Source organism: Papaver somniferum, chromosome 1, assembly GCF_003573695.1.
Source record: "Papaver somniferum cultivar HN1 chromosome 1, ASM357369v1, whole genome shotgun sequence".
NCBI lineage: Eukaryota > Viridiplantae > Streptophyta > Magnoliopsida > Ranunculales > Papaveraceae > Papaver > Papaver somniferum.
Window position 1 is genome coordinate 213,546,301 of NC_039358.1, and position 7,432 is coordinate 213,553,732.

Below are 7,432 nucleotides of genomic sequence, written 5' to 3' on the forward strand. Positions count from 1 at the left end.
TGTCCTCCTTGCAGCATTGAAGTAGTTACAGGACGCAACATATCTTTTTTGCTTTGCGCAGTGATTGTAAAATAAATTCTGGCTTCTGCAGTGAAAAGTCATTACACAAGTTTTGATTTTCCAGACTCATTTTGAGAGTGTGCACATCACACTTTTATACCCACCTAATCAAACAATGAGTCATAAGTATGTGGTGCCCTTAGGCTAAGTCATATGGATGCTAATCTAGCAGCTAGATTAGCAGTCAACGTCAGCTAGGGCAACCTTCTAAGTTCTATGGGAGTGCAAATCTATCAGCTAGATTAGCAGTCCACGTCAGCAGGGACCACTGCCCAGCGCTGCTTGGTTTAGCGCTTTAAATTTGAGCCGTCAGATCAAACAATAAATCGCCCAGCGCTGAACTTTTCAGCGAAAAGGTGATTTTTGTAACGCTGCTATCTCGCTACTAGTTCAACTGCGAGCAAATGCTAGGAGAGAGAATTAATGTTAACAAATAAGCCACACTTTTTTTTTTTTTTTGAAAGGCAACCCTTAATTGCTAATTTAGCATCTCAATCTATCCCATTCCCATAGGACTTAGCCTTATCCACTCGGTAAATATAAAAAACAACAGTGCAGGGATCATATTTTTCACTTTCAGACATTGATTTGGGTGCAACTGTAAGCCCCATACCCTAACCCTAGATAAGAAGAAGCTTGATGGAGAGAGTTGAATCAAACAGAGTAAGTTTGTCCGTAAAGAAAATATGGAAGAAGGTGTTGCAAGAAACAAATCGAAGTTGTTGTTTCTAATGACTCGAAAGACCAAAAAGAAGAAAAGGAAGATCTACATCCCATACTGCTATGTAGTTCTGAGTATTGAATTTTTAATGCATGTTGCTAACTGTTTGATTCTCAGTCAATTTGTGCATTTCATTATTTGCTAATTTCAATTGAAAAATAATGTTAATGTGAATGTGTTGATTCTGAAAATGCTACTTACTAGTTTCCAGATAGCTATTTTAAATTAAAATGTGCTCAAGTCATTTCTGGTAAACCCGAGTCTATTTCAGTAAAAGTATTGGGATACATTTGATTGCATGTTTTAGGTGATGTTGGATTATAGAAAAGGGATTGGACCAGTAAGAGAATTTTATATGGCTGATTATTATAGGAAACTACTTGTGTTTCCGTTCCTTTTTTTTTTTTGAAGACAACACTGGTTAGAATGAACTTGTAAACGTCTTATGTTTGGCAAATTTTGGGATTTTTGCTCTTGCCAAGTATATATACGTTGGCTGTGTTGTTGTAGAATGAAATAGAAATGATATGATTCTTGAGTTACTATAAAACTCTAGCTCACGGCTAGGTTAGTATTTGTTGGTAATAGATTTCTACTATTGGTTAAATAGTGGTTGATATCTAGTATTAATAGAGGTTGATACTGTAATTAAGAAGTTCTGGTTAATGAAATAGAAATGATATGTAGGTTAAATATTGGTTGATATCTACTGTTAATAGAGATTGATTGTGTAATTAAAAAGTTGTAGTTACATTTATTGTTGAGACTTGCAGTAATTTCTGAGTTACTCTTGAACAAAGGACACCGAGGAACCCAATGGAGTTCCAAGGTCGCGAAGCAGATTTCCGTGGGTTCTACAAAACGTGCAGAATTGCCCCTTGATGCTTGGGCGCCTACTACCTTAGGGAAGTAGGTAGAACTTTGAAGTTATGGTAGCTAGTGGTATCTCATGGTACTATTCTTCTCCTTATGACAGCTCATGGACAACAATTTTTTTTTTTGATATTTAGGATACTAGACTGTCAGCGAACATGGTTTCCTTTCCAGATTTCCTGGAAGGAAACAGCACACTGATAACTTTTTGTGACTCCCCGGTATCTAAATGTGGATTTGGTTAATTGCTGTTAGTGTTAGGTATAAGTTACTTCAGAGCCTGTCTGTCTTATTAGAATGGCTCGGCCACTAATCTATTCTAAACATATAAACAATTTTGTTGATATTTGGTCTAGCCCTCTTAAATCTAAAACATTATTAGAAGTAATGCGTATTAGTATTATGCAGGAAAAATTGACTTAGCTAAGAGAGCAAGTGCTGAAGGGAGAGTCTAACCTGAGTCCATAGCAGATAGATGAGATGGTTATGAATCAGAAACGTTTTGATCTTAAATGTCTCCGCAAGGTAGCTGGTGATCACATATCTTTGTATGAGCAGAATGATGCCCTCATGTAATGCAGTTGGATTCTGAGCGGAAAGAGCAAAACAGGCTGCAAAGCGGATACAAAGGCTCAAGAAGATAGAGGCAAAGCTGAGAACGTCTATAAATGCTGCTCTTGAAAAGATGGACATGATACAATCCCTAGCGATAAGGAGAGTGACACTGAATTTGTGGATGGGGATGCGGGATTCTGATGCTGGTTCTTTGGGGAAGTCAATTGGTTTCAATGTTGAGCAGGAAGGCAAAGGCGAAGTCGCAAGCTCAGAATGGACATTCGAGGAGACTCTGATGTCGAACAGATTGAACATTCCGACAACGGTATGTAGTTTTAAGTGGTTCTGAGTATTGATTTTTAGTTCATGTTGCTAACTGTTCGATTCTGAGTCACTTTGTGCATTTCATTATTTGCTTTTGCTAATTAGTAATTTGAATTCGAAAGATTGTGGTGCATATTTTGATGAGCTATTTGTTTATGAAAATGAAGTTGAAGAAGTATACTCAACAAATGAAATGCAATTTTTTTTACTTCACACCATCATTTGATCAACACTTTCAAGGTTATCGATTTCACATTGTGTTTCGGAAATGTACTTTCCCATATTGTATTGCATTTGCAACTACTAAAAGCTTGATTTTTAGGTTTTGAAACTGCATAACAAGAATCAGTACTACAAATTTCAGTTACTACTTTAGTCACATTGTTGTGTATAAATGCCTCTTCTTATTAATCGCATTTCTACAGTTACCAGTGGGTTTTTATACTAAAAAGATAGAAAAAAGATGTTGGTAGTTAATATAGTTATATGGAACACACATATAATTTGCGCCACCCAAACTCTATTTGGCATTTGATAGTTAAGATTTTGAGTCCAAAGTGCTAATTTTTAAAACTATAGATAAAAAATTGTAAATTTTATGAAATTTACAATTTTGAACATGCTTTATGAAATTGTAAATTGGTTATTTAAGTGGCTATCTCCATCTAACAAACACCAGTAATATGCATGAAAGTGGTTCTATCCACTTCAAGTGCTTGATTACCATCTGATTTTTTCTGTTCTTTTATCACTTAGTCATGTTTATCATTTGAGCATACTCATATTAAGTTCACTTATAAATGAGGGGAAAAAAAATCAAACTGTTGAGTACTGAAGTTGCAAATATGGATAACCCTGTAGTGCATGTTTCTTGTAAAGCCAAATCAGTGGGTTATAAGACTTTTAAATGTATGATGTCTATTGGTATGTGGGTAGGGCAGTGGGAACTTCCCGCTTATTGCGCCTTCTTTTTGTTGGAGAAATGCCTTGGCAGAATGTCCAAAAAGTGGCTCAGCTTGTCATACGCCATGTTGGTTTGTTTAGACCCCTTGAATCACCTTCTAAAAACACATAAGATTAGATTTTGTGGTATTGATCTAGTGGTCAGTAAGCTTACTTATATGTACGATGCCGTTATCTTGTAGAGGAAACACTATTTTTTCTGACGCCATTGGGGCTGGACAGACCATTAGGATATAGGGTGAACTTACTAAGCAGAGTGTGCAATTTTATTCTTCTTTCGATTATTAGCAAGTGATGTGATTAGCTGTAGAAGTTATTGGATAAGTGATCATAGAATAACCATTTCTTCAAATTAAGTTTGCTTGTTTTGTGTGACTTATCCTGAATGACAAGCTTATTGTTATATCTATATTTCAGGATTTCTCTGCAATACATGAACGATATAAATGGAAATCACATCAATATACACCCCACCATACAAATTCAAGACATCTTGCAAGTAAACCTGACGCATAAAGCGACACTGAGTGAAAGGATCTTTTGTAACTTTAGGCTACTGAAAAGCATCAGGTAAAGAACTTCAGAACTCTATCTTGTTTGACCCAGTAATTTTTTTCTTTACATTCATGTCTAATTATTTCTGACTGTGTGTTCGTAAGGTACTTTTCGATCGCAATTCAAGAGTAGAAGGGTTGGAAAAATTTACCTCGACGCAGAGCCAAAATGGTAAGTATTTCGTTCCTGCAACTTGTAAGCTATTCGAGCCTCGAGGTTTTTTTTTGTCTTGGATTTGACTGTTCATGGTTGATATATTTCTAGTATTGTCTGTGTCAAACATTACAAAGCTTGTTAAGAATGGGAACACCGTATGCCAATAGACTTTGCGCGTGCTGCACCATGTTTTACGGCTGCAAAAATATTATGCAACTTCCGTTCTTTAACATTTACTTGCATAGTACTACCTACTGAATCTAAATGCAAGTTTTAACCATTCAAACTAAAAACATAATTCATATACTACAAGTAGAGTGCAATCTGATTTATTCTTTTATATTTCTTTATGCAGACTTATGAACCAAATCAGGATGCTGTGGCTGTCTAAAAGCGAAAAAAAGAGTATGGTTCATATGAGACATCTTATATACCCAATTGGTAAGCGAACAAGAACCTTTTATAACACTACTAGCTCAGGTTATTGTAGATTCAACATGGGCAAAGTCAAGTGGCGCTGGAATTGCTCTAAACCTCATTGCAGATTTACTAATTGTGTGAATTGTGATAGTAAAAGTAGAGGCCAAATGTGAATTTGAAGCAGAAGCAATTGTATGTGTGATAGACACATTTTTGTGTCTAATTTGACTCAATACTATATATTGTTGGCACTCGATTTTGTACTAATTTTGTTATTTTATGTATTTGTAGGTATTTTTTGGAAATAAATATTTTTGGAAAATTCGGCTCGAAAAGTTGATTTTGGCACCCGGAGGACACGTGTTATTCGGACTCTCGCTTTTGGATAAGGGGTAACCTAATTAATAAGGGGCACCCCAGGACACCTCTTCTTCATTTGAATTTCGATTTTGGCGGGAAAAAAAGAGTAGCTCTCTGGTGAATTTTTCGATCGAAATTTGAAGGATTTCTGGGTAGACTAAAGGGCTGAAACTTAATGGGTAGTTGTGATATGTCCTAACAAAGCTGGTATGGGTGTTTGTTTCGATCAAAATTGGCTGGAAAATTCGTGACAAGAAAACAGGGCAGCCCGTGCATGAGAAGAATAATTCACGAGTTTTTGAAGATTTATGCGTGTTCTTCTCCTGTATGATGACTCTAGCAACACTCTGGAACATGTAGAAGGAAATTAAGGAAGGTTGGACAGCTGCAGATGCTCGGATGAAGAAAAAATATCCGGAAAATATTTTCTTTAACTGCCGAGTTTAATGAAGAATATTGAGAATTTTGGCGTAATTAAATGGGGCTAAGGAGTATAAATATGTTGAAGGGATCATAGAGAATGGCGGTCGAGAGTTTGGGGAGGTTTGGAGGCGAGCAGAGAGGCGCAGGAGGAGTTGCAGAGAAGTTACCTGCTGCTGCTGCTGCCATTAACACGCCTGAAGAACACGAAGAACGGACTCGCAGCAGCAGTCGTTCTTCAACAGTGAAATCTACTGTCGCTTGTGGGTCGTAGTTCTTCAACGACAACAGCACCTCAGCTCTGTCGTTGATTCTGGACGTCTTCTGTGGGTCGCAGAGTTCTGTTTTACATCAATTTCTTGTATTTCTCTTCATTGTAAAACACTTTTGAGCATCAATGAAATATTTTGAGAGCATTTTTACTATGATGAGTTAAACCCCAACACTGGGGCGACGGAGGAGGCCGAGCTTCATAAATGGGTAATTTTATTAATTCTTTTTAAGACTTTTGCATTAAAAATTAAGTGAAATATGATTTGATTAAATTGGGTGTTATTTGATTAGATGGGTCATGCTTAGCTTAGGTGATTTGATGTTCCATGCTTAACATTTACAACCAATGTTTTGAGAATCGACTTTGGCAAAATAAGAGTCCATATATGTTTTGAGCTATTATTGTTGAGAATAAATCATTAAGCCTTATGTTATGAAGATTGGCCGAATCATTAGTCCCAGTACCTCTCTACCAATTTGTCAATATTTGTATATATATTTATTTTCTAAAAAATTATCCTTCACAAGTCCGAGAGTTTGAACCTCATTACTACAACCACGGAAAATCTACAATCATTTTGGCGCCGCCGACGCGGATTTGTGCTTAGGTAGAATTTTTAGGTTTATTTTTTTTATTATTTGTTCCTTTTTACTTTGTCTTTTTGTCTTTGATTTACAGGTTCGAAGTGGAGCACTAAGGACTTGGAGAGGAAAAAGCTTAAAGCGAAAAGAGAAGAAAAAAGGACAATTTTAGGATTTAATTTTTAATTTTTATTTTTTTTTTAGAGTGTGTGAGGAAAACTGTAAAATTTTTTTTTATTTATTTATTTTGGACTTTATTCTGGACAATTGGACTTTATTTTTTTTTAACCCTACGGAAGGGTATTATTATTATTAAAAAAAAAAACATATATAAACTGTGTGCAGGGAAGGACGACGATTACTATATCGTCTCGGCCCCTCGGGTTCGCACACGGCATAGGAGTCGTGGCCCGAGTCGACGACAACGGTTCATCGCCCGTCTGGTACGGGAGGTAAGTCCAATCGAAACACCCGTGAATCTCCTGCAAGCGGGTTACTGTCTGCCTTAAGGTGATAATTGTTTGAGGACGAACCAGACTGTCTTTATTTTCCTAGTAAAGGGCAAGGCCTGGCCTAAATAAGATAAGGGTTCGGATTTCATCACCGTTCTCTTCTTGCCCGCCTTAGGAAAACGAAACCGAACGCGAACCTAAGCTTTAAAATTTGGAATAGAACGAGACCGATAGGGTAACGAGCTTAATAGGAAACTCGTTCGAAAAATATTGGTTGCTCTTTAAGCACACTCCAAAGTTCATGATGGTTTCTGTGAGTTGAATGCGTGACTGCGCTGCCTTGTGATAGCGGTGAGGCCTTGGGTATCAAAGCTCCACCGAGCTTCCCTCGCCTCAATTCAACTTACTTTGACTCGGATTGATTCCAGAGGGGTTTGCTCAAATTGCAACGAATTCCCTTTCGAAAGATAGAAGCTGGTCTAGAAACAATCTAAGTGGAGCCATCATGCTTTTTGTTTGCTAGAAATCTTTAGGTTTGTTTTGGTGGAGTCGAGTCGTCCTTGTTTGTGGTTGTGTAGAATTCCCTTGCAATTAAGAATGTCGAACTGGTATGATAGAAGCCAATACAATGAGTATCGACCTGAATTTGAATATGGACATCATCAGTTTTATGACCATGGTGGGAATAGTAGTTGGGAACGCCAACCTTTTCAAGGTT

The 7,432-nt window shown here is 37.0% G+C and overlaps 1 long non-coding RNA gene across 3 annotated transcripts; it reads left to right on the forward strand.

Annotated features, from left to right (window-relative positions):
- Positions 1 to 648: 648 nt before the first annotated feature.
- On the forward strand, positions 649 to 4,963 carry LOC113315399. 3 transcript variants are annotated; one of them, XR_003342935.1, is made up of 6 exons: positions 649 to 1,733; positions 2,063 to 2,534; positions 3,914 to 4,066; positions 4,156 to 4,222; positions 4,563 to 4,648; positions 4,919 to 4,963. It is a non-coding gene; the product is annotated as an uncharacterized LOC113315399 (long non-coding RNA). The 3 variants fall into 3 exon arrangements; XR_003342936.1 differs by lacking the exon at positions 4,919 to 4,963 and adding an exon at positions 4,779 to 4,827; XR_003342934.1 differs by lacking the exon at positions 4,919 to 4,963 and having other exon boundaries at positions 4,563 to 4,821.
- Positions 4,964 to 7,432: the final 2,469 nt, after the last annotated feature.